Source organism: Mustela putorius, unplaced genomic scaffold, assembly GCF_011764305.1.
Source record: "Mustela putorius furo isolate JIRA1106 unplaced genomic scaffold, ASM1176430v1.1 tig00003834_pilon_pilon_pilon, whole genome shotgun sequence".
In the NCBI taxonomy this organism is placed as follows: Eukaryota; Metazoa; Chordata; class Mammalia; order Carnivora; family Mustelidae; genus Mustela; species Mustela putorius.
Window position 1 is genome coordinate 81,712,781 of NW_025421987.1, and position 15,018 is coordinate 81,727,798.

Sequence of the window (15,018 nt, forward strand, 5' to 3'; positions counted from 1 at the left end):
CTGGCCAGTGGTTTATCAATCTTATTAATTATTTCAAGGTACCAGCTTCCAGTTTTGTTGATGTGTTCTACTGTGTTTCCTGTTTCTAATTCTTTGATGTAGCAAAAGCAGTCATTAAAGGGAAAAACATAGCAGAAAAAGTAGCAAGAAAAATCCCCAGTATGCAGCCTAGCCTTACACCTAAAAGAGGTAGAAAAAGAACAACAGAGAAAACCTAAAACTTGGAGAAGAAGGGAAATAATAAAGATTAGAGCTGAAATAAATGATAGGAAAACAAACAAAAAACCCAGCAGAACAGAGCAATGAACCAAGGAGCTGATTCTTTGAAAAAATTAATAAAATTGATAAACAACCCCCTAGCCAGACTTATCAAAAGGAAAAGAGAAAGGACCCAAATAAATAAAATCACAAATGAGAGGAGAAATCACAACCAACACCACAGAAATATAAATAATTTTAAGAAAATATGAAAAGTTATATGCCAACAAATCTGGCAATCTGGAAAAAAAAGTGGATTAATTCCTAGAAATAAAACAATCGAAGTTGAACAGACTGATAACCAGCAAGTTAATTGAACAAGTAATAAAAAGTTTCCCCCAAAACAAGTCCAGAGACAGACGACTTCACAGGGAAATTCTTCCAAACATTTATAGAAGTTAATACCTATTCTTCTCAAACTATTCCAAAAAACAGAAGTGGAAGGAAAACTTCCAAACTCATTCTATGAGGCCAGCATTACCCTGATTACATAACCAGACAAAGACTCCACTACAAAAGAGAACTACAGGCCAATATCCCTGATGAACATGGACACAAAAATTCTCAACAGAATACTAGCAAATTGAATTCAACAGGACGCTAAAAGAATTGTTCACCAAAATCAAGTGGGATTTATTCCTGGATTGCAAGTGTGGTTCAAAATCAATCAATGAGATACACCACATTAAAAAAAAAAAAAAAAGGATAAGGACAATATGATCCTCTCAATAGATGCAGAAAAAACATTTGACAAAGTACAACATTCACTCTTGATAAAAATCTTATAAAGTAGGGGTAAAGAAACATACCTCAAGATCATAAAGGCCATATACAAAAAACACACACAGGTAATCTTATCCTCAATGGGGAAATATTGAGAACTTTTCCTCTAAGGTCTGGAACAAGACAGGGATGCCCACTCTCACCACTGTTACTTAACATAGTACTGAAAGTCCTAACCAAAGCAATCAGACAACGAAAATAAATAAATGGTATCCAAATTGGTGAGGAAGAAATCAAACTTTGACTCTTTGCAGACAACATGATACTCTATGTAGAAAACCCAAGAGACTCCACCAAAGAACTTCTAGAACTGATACACTAATTCAGTAAAGTCACAGGATACAAAGTCAATGGACAGAAATCTGTTGCATTTCTATATACTAATAATGAAGCAGCAGAAAGAGAAATCAAGGAACCGATCCCATTTACGATTGCATCAAAAACCATAAGGAATAAACCTAGGAATAAACCTAAGCAAAGAAGTAAAAGATCTGTACTCTGAAAACTACTAAACACTTATGAAAGAAATTGAAGATGGCACAAAGAAATGGAAAAACTTTACATGCTTATGGATTAGAAGAACAAATTTTGTTAAAAGTCCATACTACCTAAAGCAATTTACACTTTTAATACAACTCCTAAAAAAATACCACTTGCATTTTTGACAGAGCTCAAACAAACAATCCTAGAATTTGTATAACACAAAAGACCCCAAAGACTTCCAAAGTAGTCTTGAAATAAAAAAAGCAAAGCTGGTGGCATCACAATTCTGGACTTCAAGTTATATTACAAAGCTGTAGTGATTAAAGCAGTATGATACTGGCACAGAAACAGACACATAGATCAATGGAACAGAACAGAAAGCCCAGAATTGGGCCCATAACTATATGGCCAACTAATTTTCAACAAAGCAAGAAAGAATAACCAATGGAAAAAAAACATTCTCTTCAACAAATGGTGTTGGAAAAACTAGATAGCAAGATGCAGAGGAATGAAACTGGGCCACTTATTTGCACCATATACAAAAATAAATTCTAAATGGATGAAAGACCTTAATGTGAGACAGGAAGCCATCAAAATCCTGGAAAAGATAGGCAGGAACCTCTTTGACATTGGCTGTAGCAACTTCTTACTAGCTACATCTTCAGAGGCAAGGGAAACAAAAGCAAAAATGAACTACTGGGACTTAATCAAGATAAAAAGATTCAGCACAGTGAAGGAAATAATCAAGAAAACTAAGGCATCTTTCAGAATAAGAGTAGGTATTTCTAAATGGCATATGTGATTTAGAGTTAGTATCCAAAATCTATAAAGATCTTACCAAACTCAACATCCAAAAAACAATGCAGTTAAAAAATGGGCAGAAGACATGAATAGACAGGTTTCCAAAGAAGACATCCAGATGGCTAACAGACACATGAAAAGATGCTCAACATCACTCATCATCAGGGAAATAACAAATAAAAATTAAAATGAGATAGCAGCTCACGCCTGTCAAAATGGCTAAAATTGACAACTCAAAAAACAAAAGGTGTAGGCAAGGATGTAGAGAAAGGGTCACCCTCTTACACTGTTGGTGGAAATGCAAACTGGTGCAGTCACAGTGGAAAATAATATGGAGTTTGCTCAAAAAGTTAAAATGGAACTACTCCATGATGTTGCAACTTTACTACCAGGTATTTATTTACCCAAAGGATACAAAAATACTGATTCAAAGGAATATGTGCACCCTGAATATGTGCTTTATCAACAATAGCCAAATTATGGAATGAGCCCAAAAATCCATTGACTGATGAATGGATAAAGAAGATGTGGGGGTATATATGTATATATGTATATATTTATATAATGGAATATTACTCAGCCATAAAAAGGAATGAAATCTTGCCATTTTCAGTGATGAGGATAGAGCTAGAGAATATTATTCTAAGCTAAATAAGTCAGTAAGAGAAAGACAAAAGCATTTGATTTCACTCATATGTGGAATTTAAGAAATAAAACAGATTAGTATGCTGCAGGGAAAGGGAGAGGCAAACCATAAAACAGACTCTTTTTTTTTTTTTTAAAGATTTTATTCACTCATTTGACAGACAGAGATCACAAGTAGGCAGAGAGAGAGAGGAGAAAGCAGGCTCCCCGAGGAGTGGAGAGCCTGATGCGGGGCTCCATCCCAGGAACCTGGAACCATGACCTGAGCCGAAGGCAGAGGCTTTAACCCACTGAGCCACCCAGGCACCCCCGGACTCTTTTTTTAAAGATTTTATTTATTTATCTGATGGAGAGAGACCAAGCAGGCAGAAAGGCAGGCAGAGAGAGAGAGAGGAGGAAGCAGGCTCCCCACCAAGCAGAGAGCCTGATGTGGGACTCGATCCCAGGATCCTGAGATCATGACCTGAGCCGAAGGCAGAGGCTTAACCCACTGAGCCACCCAGGCACCCCCATAAAACAGACTCTTAACTATAGAGAACAAACTGAGGATTGCTGGGGGGAGGTGAGTGGGGGTTATATAGGTATTAAGGAGTGCACTTGTGAAGAGCACCAGGTGTTGTATGTTAATAATGAATCGCTACATCCTACACCTGAAAGTAATATTACACTATAAGTTAACTGACTGGAATTTAAATAAAAACTTGGAAGAAAAAAATGAAAAATTTTCCATATGCTACAATATGGATGGAGCTAAAGAATATAATGCTAAACAAAGTAAATTAGAGAAAGACAAATACCATATGATTTCACTCATATGTGGAATTTAAGAAACAAATGACCCAAAGGAAAAAAAAAGAGAGACACACACACACACCAAGAAACAGACTCTTAACAATGGAGAACAAACTGATGGTTATCAGAAAGGAGTTAGGTGGAGGGATGGGTTAAATTGGTGGTATGGGGATTTAGGAATGCACTTGCTGTGATGAGCACTGGATGATGTGTGAGTTGTTGAATCAATATATTATATACCTGAAACAAATATAACACTGTCTGTTAATAGAAATTGTTAAAAAATAAACAATATTTTTTAAAATGGGCAAAGGACCTGCCCAGATATTTTTCCAAAAAAGACATACAAATGACCAACAGACTTATCAGCAAAATGCAAATCAAAGCCATAGTGATAAATCACCTCATACCTGTTGGAATGGTTAGAATTAAAGAAGAAATAACAAGTGTTGGTGAGTATGTGCAGAAAAGGAAAGCTTATGCACTGTTGGTGGGAATGTAAATTGGTACAGCTACTATGGAAAACAGTATGGAGGTTTTTCAAGAAATTAAAAACAGAATTACCATATTATCTAGTAATTCCATTACTGGGTATTTGCCTAAAGAAAATGAAAACACTATTGGAAAAGATATATGCATCCCTATGTTCATTGCAGCATTATTTACAACAGCCAAATTATGGAAGCTGCCCAAGCATTCATTGATAGAAGTGAATGGATAAAGAAGATGTTATATAAATATATAAGTATACAAAAAATACATATGAAAAATATATATGAATATTACTCAGGCATAAAAAAGAATGAAATCTTGCTATTTTTGACAACATGGATGGATCTAGAAGGTATAATGAAATACGTCAGAGAAAGAGAAATACCACATGATTTCACTCATATGTGGAATTTAAGAAACAAAACAAATGAGCAAACAAAGAAGAAAAAAGACAAAAAAGCAGACTCTTAAATACAGAAAACAAACTGGTGCTTGCCAGAGGGGAGGTGGGCAGGAGGAGAGGCAACAAAGACAGAGGGGATTAAAAGTTCTCTTATCTTGATAAGCACTGAGTAATGCATAGAATTGTTGAAACATTACACCGTTGTCCTGAAGCTAATAACACTGTATGTCAATTATACTTAAATTAAAAAAAAGATATGTAAGAGTATATGGCTATGATAAAATTGTTCTCTACAATAATATGGCAGGAAGTAATATAATAATATGAATTTTGCATTGAAACAAACTGGACTGTCAAATACAGTGTGCCTCTGTTTCTCACTCTTTTTTTTTTTTTTAAAGATTTTATTTATTTATTTGACAGACAGAGATCACAAATAGGCAGAGAGGCAGGCAGAGAGAGAGGAAGGGAAGCAGGCTCCCTGCTGAGCAGAGAGCCCGATGCGGAACTCGATCCCAGGACCCCGAGATCATGACCCGAGCCGAAGGCAAGCAGCTTAACACACTGAGCCACTCAGGCTCACTCTTGATGGAAGAAATAGATTTGAACTAAAAACACATATCCAACTCACAACATTATCTTTATATAGCTGGGGGGAAAGAAACTGGGCCAGTTAGTATAATACTTTCTTATAGAAATGAAGATGCAGGGGCAGCCTGCCCACAGTTACAACCTTTTAACATTTACATGAGGTTTCACGCCTTTCTGTAATTCAAACCCCTCCATAAACCTAACCTCTCCTCCTAATAAGTCCCACCAACTCCAACCCCATTCTCCCACAACTGACTTCCAAAGAAAATTATATGTATTTAGGGTACTCAGTGAATAACACCAAAGTAATACCAGTGTATCTTCCTGACAGAAGCAGTTTTGGGGACTTTAGGGCCAGTGAAGCCACAGGGAAGCTGAGCTACAGTTTTGTATCATGAATCATTATCAAAATTCCGAGCTCAATTCTGATTATAAAATGCTTATTACTGTGATGTTACAACAACCCCAAAAGAACACAGCTGGATTCTCAGATGACAGGTTGATCTTAAAATTTCTGGCCAAAGACAACCTAATTTTGTGGTAATAAATTGTGCAAATTTGATGTGGACATCACTGTAATTGGATACATGTGGAACCTCACTAGATCATTATTACTTTTTTCTGGCAGTAACAATCACTTTATGATTAGAATTTAGCAGCATATTGAGACCTCCTATAGGGAAACCTCTCTACACAAAAACTTTCTGGTATTTGATTAGCTTAATTTATTGAAAGTTTAGCTTTTTGTTTTATGGTAAACAGCAGCATTAAAACCCTACAGTTTGTTCCCTGTCTACATTTCCAATCTTAACTCTTTACTTACCTTTTTCAAATTCACACTTCAGTCAAGGTATTCTGCTTACTGCCCTCTGGCCCTAGGTTGTTTTTTCCTTATTTTGTTCTGTTTTTTTCCTCCTCTCCTGAGCCCTTTGAGAGGCAGGTTAACATCCTGACTCTTCTTCCACTTGTTCAACCTCTATGGTTTGAAGTGATTCTCACTCCTCTGAATACTTATAATAAATTATGAGAAATTTTTGTAATGGTAATGCACTTAATAAACATGTGATCTATAATTATGACACTGAGTATCTCATAATTGTATTGGCAACTTTTTTTTGTTTATGAACTCTTTACTCATCTTTTGTTTCATGAGACCCCAATATACCCTCAGCTACAATGATTTCCTAGAAGAACTTATAGAATTCAGAAAAACTGTTATATTCATGGTACAATTTATTACAGTGAAAGGATATAGATTAAAATCAGCAAAAAACAGAGCTTGAAGTCCGGAATTGTGATGCCACCAACGTTGGCTTTCTTTTTCAATATCCCTTTGGCTATTCGAGGTCTTTTCTGGTTCCATATAAATTTTAGAATTATTTGTTCCATTTCTTTGAAAAAGATGGATGGTACTTTGATAGGAATTGCGTTAAATGTGTAGATTGCTTTAGGTAGCATAGATATTTTCACAATATTTGTTCTTCCAATCCAGGAGCATGGAACATTTTTCCATTTCTTTGTGTCTTCCTCAATTTCTTTCATGAGTACTTTATAGTTTTCTGAGTATAGATTCTGTGTCTCTTTGGTTAGGTTTATTCCTAGGTATCTTATGGTTTTGGATGCAATTGTAAATGGGATTGACTCCTTAATTTCTCTTTCTTCTGTCTTGCTGTTGGTCTATAGAAATGGAACTGATTTCTGTGCATTGATTTTATATCCTGACACTTTACTGAATTCCTGTATAAGTTCTAGCAGTTTTGGATTGGAGTCTTTTGGGTTTTCCACATATAGTATCATATCATCTGTGAAGAGTGATAATTTGACTTCTTCTTTGCTGATTTGGATGCCTTTAATTTCCTTTTGTTGTCTGATTGCTGAGGCTAGGACCTCTAGTACTATGTTGAATAGCAGTGGTGATAATGGACATCCCTGCCGTGTTCCTGACCTTAGCGGAAAAGCTTTCAGTTTTTCTCCATTGAGAATGATATTTGCGGTGGGTTTTTCATAGATGGCTTTGATGATATTGAGGAAGTGGTGATGCAACATGGGGGCTTAAGTGGGTACGAGAAGAATCAATGAAACAAGATGGGATTCGGAGGGAGACAAACCATAAGTGACTCTTAATCTCACAAAACAAACTGAGGGTTGCTGGGGGGAGGGGGTTTGGGAGAAGGGGGTGGGATTATGGACATTGGGGAGGGTATGTGCTTGGGTGAGTGCTGTGAAGTGTGTAAACCTGGTGATTCACAGACCTGTACCCCTGGGGATAAAAATATATGTTTAAAAAAAATAAAAAATTAATAAAAAAAAAAGTATAGAAAGACAAAAAAAATCAGCAAAAAACAAAAGATGGATAGTACAAAGTCCAAGAGAAACCAGGCACAAGCTTCCAGTTACCTTCTCCTATTGGAGTTGCACAGACAATACTTAATTCTTCCAGGAAAAATGTGGGACAACATCTACAATGTATTATTAACCAGAGATGCTCTCTAGAATCTTGGGATCCTAGGATTTTATTGGGAGTCACTCATGTAGCAATTCTATGCTTATGTGACCAACCTAACTATTTACTCTCCAACCCTCTCCACTGTCACAAGAGGTCAAACTAATATAGCATGGCTGAGGAAGGATAAAAACATGCATTCACCATAAATTTTACTATTAGCATAAACCATCTCCTGTGTTCCAACGTCTCAGGTATACAAAGATACTCTTTTCAGGCATGATATTCCAAGGACTCAGAGATTGTCTCCCAGGAACTAGTCAAGTGCCATTTCCTTCTGGGGTATGCAGGATTTGAGGACAACAAGCCCACTAAGTTAACTCTCTATTATACACCTCATTTGGTGATATTCAGCTGTCTAGCCATACTTCATGATTCTTAGGTGTCAGTGTAGAGCAGAATCAGCATTTTCTCCTTTTTATTTAGTTATTACTCAATAAATATTTGAATTTTTGCATCATTATATATCTTCTATTCATTATAGTTCAAATACCAAAAATACCATTCAGCTCTTGTTAATAGCTTTTCTCTGAAGAGTAACATAAAAAATGTCAAATCTTGGCCAAATTCTCCTCTTTATCACAATGACATATTTCCATTGATATTTCATCTAAGATCGTAGAACTAGACCTGCAGTTAGCGTGATTTTTTTCAACGTGAAGTGGGGAAATGGAATGCGTACAGTGCCCACTTACATTATAAAACTAGAAGAAATAAATGTGAAACCTGAGTTGTTTCTATGAGACCTGATGAGCTTCCCATCTACTTTGAATAAGGGACTTATGGGGAATGTTGCCTATTTTTTTGTTTTTGTTTTTGTTTTCACTTTACTACATTTCTTATGCTGTGCCTTTTATCCCTGTGAAATATTCATTCCATAACTAGAGGCCTGTATCACCCACTTCCCTTCACCTATTTTGCCAATTTGAAATTTGTGTCAAATGGGAATTTTCTTTTTAAAGATTTTATTTATTTATTTGACAGAGAGAGATCACAAATAGGCAGAGAGGCAGGCAGAGAGAGAGAGAGGAGGAAGCAGACTCCCCGCTGAGCAGAGAGCCCGATGCAGGACTCAATCCCAGGACCCTGAGATCATGACCTGAGCCGAAGGCAGCAGCTTAACCCACTGAGCCACCCACGCGCCCCTCAAATGGGAATTTGTTTGTTTTTTTTTTTTTTTTTTTTTTTTTTTTAAGATTTTATTTATTTATATGACAGACAGAAATCACAAGTAGGCAGAGAAGCAGGCAGAGAGAGAGGAAGGAAGCAGGCTCCCTGATGAGCAGAGAGCCGGATGTGGGGCTTGATCCCAGGACCCTGGGATCATGACCTGAGCTGAAGGCAGAGGCTTTAACCCATTGAGCCACCCAGGCGCCCCCAAATGGGAATTTGTTAAAAAAAAACTTTTTACTCATTATAAGCAGTCATGATTAATATTCTTAAAACAAGGAAAAAATTAATGGAATGACCAGCTTTTATGGAAACAAATATGATTTAGCTAAGAATACTATCATTAAAGAATATCAAACCAGCTTCAAAGCTGGAGAGTTTCTGGGGCAAAAAGCAGAATAATGTCATAATAAGAGTATGTGACTGATTATCAGGACTTCTGATGATAGGGACAATGTTGTACGTTTGCCACATCTGTATGAAGCCCATATTTTCCAGCTGTCCTGGCAGTTAAGTTGAGGTTATTTGATTGATTCTCTTGCATGAAATCTAAAACATTACTTTCAGACCCAGGCAGTTAAAAGTGAGTAGAGGCTAAGTGTTCCATAGGGTAGGATTGCTTGACCTCTCCTAGACTTTATAAAGAGGAAATAAATGTTTATTGTATTGAAGCCATTGAGATTTCAGGCCATTTGTTATGGCAGCCAAACTTAGCCTGACCTGGCTACCATACCTGTATCATAGTAACAACTCTGAATTTACCATTAGCAGTACAGTTGACCCTTGAACAACATGGGGGTTGGGGTGCCAACTCCCCTACAACAGAAAATTCTCATATAATTTTGATTCCCCCCAAAATTTAATTACTAATAGCCTACTGCTGACCAGAAGCCTTGTTTATATCATAAACAGCTGATTAAATATTTTGTATGCTATGTGTATTATATACTATATTCTTATGATAAAGTAAGCTAGAGAAAATAAAATATTACTAAGAAAATCATAAGGAAGAAAAAATATATTTACAATACTATACTCTACCTGAAAAAAATCCACTATAAGTGGATTCACGTACAAACCTGTGTTGTTCAAAGGTCTACTGAATAACCAAAGGCAAGATGCTTTAACTCTTCAACGTCTAGTTCCCTGGAGTATAGAATGAATAGTTAAACTAACTCTACTAAAACTCCTCTTAATTAAAAATGCTCACGTAATTGGTTAAAAATGGAGGTCCTATAGGTTCCATTACTAGCTGGGTCACTTAATATTTGTGATAGTAATCTCATTTGTGCTATTCCATAAATTAAAGATATTAATGCTTAATACACATCATTATTTTAAAATTTCACACAGAAAGCACTAACCTGGCATATCAAAAGAGTTCTATAAGTCAACAACTGATAATTAATTATATCCATAACAATAATCACAGTTTTAAAAAGTCTAAAAATCAATAACAAATTTTGTTTTCTAAATACCCTTGACTCAACAATGTCATTGTTACTACTTAGCTGTAGTAAATGTCATTTATATCCATCATTTTTTTACAATATATTTTTTAAAAGATTTTATTTATTTATTTATTTGGCAGAGAGAGAGAGAGATCACAAGGCAGAGAGGCAGGTGGGGGGTGGGGGTGGAGGGGGGCAAGCAGGATCCCTGCCAAGCAGAGAGCCCGATGTGAGGCTCAATCCCAGGACACTGGCATCATGACCTGAGCTGAAGGCAGAGGCTTTAACCCACTGAGCCACCCAGATTCCCCTATATCCATTATTCTTAAACTTATTCCTAACAACAGAAAAAGATAACAAAGTCAGCCTTTCTATTATTGTCCTATAGTCATGTCTGGGATACCAAAAAATGAGAAAACTTAGTTCACTGTAGTTCATGGAACTCTTACATCATGAAACAAAAGTAAAAATGTTTTGCTAGGATGTTCTATGTCAGAACCTACTTTGAAGATAAAGAGAAGTATAAATTTTTCCCTAGAGCACTATTCCCAACTATGAGACTTAGAGTCACTTTGAATTTCCTCAAATATATCTAAAAATTCCTGCTTTCTATCTGAAGAGGAAGTTCATTGTATCTTTGAAGCAAATATACAAATATTAATGTACCAATCCTTATTATAACTCCTTTAAAATTTTTTTAATGCTTAACAAATAGCATACAAGATGATCTGTGGTCTACTAGGCATCACTGTCCATTTCTTTCTACATCTCCTGTGCATCACAAATAAGAGGTCAAAACTATGTTTTCTAGAATACCTAACAATCTGAGTCGATTTTGATGATGAGAAGCACTTAGGCTAGATTTGGAAGGTTGAAGAGAGAAGCATCTCTGCTAGCAGTGTGAGCAGATGGACAAACTCTAGAGAAACATCCTCTTTGAGACCCCAGATGGAATATTTTAAGTAATATCCATTTTTCTGATTGGAACCCATATAGACAGTATTTGTAATATTAGTAAAGATTTTCTGGGAACTGCTTACAATAATGGATAAAGAACAAAAAAATTAAAGCCTATTAAAAGATTAAAACATTTTTGACCCTTTCTCTTAAAATTCATTTCAAACAATACTCCAGAGATTTTGAGGGGCATTGAGTGGTTCAGTTGGTTGAGCATCTGCCTTTAGTTCAAGTAATGATCCCAGGGTCCCGGGATTGAGCCCCACATCGGGCTCCCTGCTCAGTGGGGAGCCTGCTTCTCCCTCTGCCTATCGTTTCCCCTGCTTGTGCTATCTCTGCCAAATAAATAAATAAAATCTAAAAAAAAAAAAAAAAAAATTTTATTTGATTGTCATTTAATTCCCTTTTAATGCCACATAATGTTCTTTTGCTTTCTCTTTAAGCCCAGTGTTATTTTAGTACTAGCGTATGGTCTTCTAAAATGAAGCTGGAAAATTTAAATTTTCTGTTACAAATTGTATTTGGCCTGTCTTTACAAATTCTGAAAGGTGCCTTAGCAGAGACAGAATACCAAAGAGACATTTTTAAAATAGTTGCTCAAAGTCCCTTAGATCTACAAAATGAGATCTTAAAAACATGTACTGAACACCTATACTGCTTGTGTTGTCTAGAAACTCGAAAGTTAGCGTGAAAAAATGCAAGTGTGTAAATGTAGAAAATAATAAAACATATTTAAATAACATTTTAAGACAACCATAGATGAAATATTGCAAGGTAATGGAGAATTCACTACTCACATTATTTACCAGAAGACTCAGAAACACTGTAGGACCCTTCCATGAACACTTTCTCTGCCTTGCTGTTTGCTCTAAATATTCTATGTCCCGTCTTTAAAAGTTCTGCTCAATGTCTTGGTATAGGGTACTAGCTGAGCCCATCATGCTAAAAGATGCAAAGTCAGCCAGGCTCATAGCAGGAATTGTTAGTTAATGATATGATGAGCTTTGTTGTGCCTAACTTACCTCTCTTTCTGTACCTTGTTATGAAGGTACAGATCTCCAATTCTTATTTCAGCTGTTAATTATAGGCAAAGATTGAATAGGTAAGAAACTTCAATTATCAACATAGAAGGAAATTAACCTGTTTGCTTAGTTTGGGTGTTAAATATTGCATAAGAAACCAAGGCTGAGGAAACATGATCCCCCATGGAAATATTTCCAAGTGGTGTGAGATGTTACTAGGAAATGTTCTTCAGGTTTGACAATGGGCTGTGTATCAATGATAAATTCAGTCAAACCTGTTCAAGACAGAGAAACCACCTACCTATTAAATCCTATCTCATAGTTCCTCTTTTACCTTTAACACTTCTATTTGGGACTTTGTACTGACTGAGCTTTGGCTTTATGCTCAGAAATTCACTCATTAGTAGACTACAGAAATCTCTCTCAGTGAATTACAGGCTGAGAGTAAGGATTGAATTAAAAGAGAAGGTAAACAAAGAAGGTCACAAAGCCTGCCCTGGTTACTCCTATTCACCTGATCTTCCTTTATCCATACACTCAAGGCATTTTATATCTATTATATATCATTTATCCTTTTTAAGTTTTAATGGTATGGAGTATATTTATTCACTGAGTGTAAGGACAAACACTAAAGTTTCTTGAGTTTTTCTTCAGTTTTGTATTCCTCCGACTTACTAGTTCCATCCTTAAGTCAAACTTCAAAATTTCAGATTCAGGAAGGAAGGAATTTGGCTTGCTCCAATTTTCTGGGTCTCATCACCTAGAAAGTAAATAATTAAACAGATTTGCAATTCACTCTCCTCAATTAACAGGGGACATCTCCAGGAAAGATAAGATGACCTGGTCAAATATCCTCATAAATGTGCTAAGGCTAATGACTCCCATAAAACAAACAAATGGTATTTGTTAGAGATACAGTCCTCATGGATAGCAGTATGTACCTGCTATAAAATTATTTTTTAGTTTATAAATGCCTGGAATCTATGGATTTATAGACAGCTTCCTGGGAAAATGTCACATAAACTACGTAACTATTTGAGTTTAAAATGGAGATGTTTTACAACCCAAACAGCTCTTCCTCCATAATTGACTATACACTTCATTCAAGACTTCATATATTAATCTTCATATATTAATCAGGGAACATCCTGCTGCAGAGAGGGGGAAAAAAATAAGGATGCAGTAAGGTGCACTATTTCAGATCTTTCCTTCCTACCCCTATGTCTCCTGATTGTGTCCCTGAAATCCTTATTAAAACTTGTTCCTAGCACAAATTTCTCATTTGTGTGTCTGATTTTGGTAATCCTATTTTTTTACATTTTCAGTTATCCACTGTATAGTAGATCATTAGTTTTTCGTGTAGTGTTCTATGATTCATTAGTTATGCATAATACCCAGTGCACATGACAACATGTGCCCTCCTTAATACCATCACCCTGCCACCCCCTGCCCCCACTCCCTTTCCTTCTGAGACCCTCAAGATTGTTTCCTAGGGTCCATAATATCTCATGGTTCATCTCCCTCTCAGATAATCCTATTTGAATTATCTCACCATCCAATCATACTTACTACTTCTCTGCCTTAAAAGCCCTGCCTTAAAAAGAAGTGTTCTACTTTGTTCTTGAGACTCGGTCCCTGCTCTGTATCCCAGCTCTGCTAAGCAGCTCTTCCCTAGCTTCTGTCTTCTGAAACCTTCTCCTGATAAACATGTTAAGGATTTCAGAATTTGTAGGACCAATTTCTACATTTTTAATGACAATTTCTACCACAGATTTGAATTTTGTCCCACAACGTGGCACAATGACCATAGATTTTTTGTGTTTGTGGAAAGATGTGATTGATTTGGCTTGTGTGCTTGACTTTAAGAATATCACCCACTCCTGGGCTCTTGTCATCTCTATATCACACGTTGTAACTGCAATGGATCCAAGCTGAATCCTTTATAAGACTCTGCAAAACTGTAGATTCTATCTTCTGCTGTCTTTTTAACAACTGTGGCTGGCCTTCTTCCCACCTAGATAGTAGGAGTAATTCCAAGCTCAGCCTTTCTTAATTTGACTGCCATGCCCTTATATGTGACAGGTATTGTAACTTACAATTTATTTATATCCTACTTAGTCCACAGAACACATAATAGATACTCAGTAATTGCTTGTAGATACAGAGAAGAGAAAGAACCCACATAATGACTACAGATTATTTATACTCACTATGCACCAGGCATAGTGTGAGGAATATTACTGTATATAATTTCAACTTTCCCAAAAATATACTGAAAAAAAACCCATCATTTTAGTGATGCAGAACATGAAACTTAGAAAAATTAACTTTGTTTAAGGCATTCTAGCTAGTAGAGCTGAGATATAGAGATAGGCCTTTCCTGGTTTAAAGCCCATCCTAGTCCATGATACCATAGTGCCTCTTTTTGCATTCTTTCTTTGATTATCCTCCAGTTTTTTTTCCAGGAGCTAAGGTAAAGTAAAGGAACTTAATCAACTGAGCATTGAATTCAACAGAAACAAGCAAAAATCTGATTTAGGGTATGAAGAAAATGGCACAAAAATCCAGGGACTTAGCCACAACAGAAGAAGGAAAATCACGTGACAGAAATAACTTCATATTAATTTATTTCCTACTTCATTTAAATTCCTTCCAGAGAGGTTCTTA

General features: G+C 36.1%; 1 long non-coding RNA gene across 1 annotated transcript in view; it reads right to left on the minus strand.

Moving 5' to 3' along the window:
* LOC101687447 overlaps nt 1-15,018 on the minus strand; it is a 106,101-nt gene that overhangs the window by 71,166 nt on the left and 19,917 nt on the right. Inside the window, exon 2 of the long non-coding RNA XR_201438.2 lies at nt 13,027-13,111. This is a non-coding gene — a long non-coding RNA (uncharacterized LOC101687447). The remainder of the gene's footprint in view (nt 1-13,026; nt 13,112-15,018) is intronic.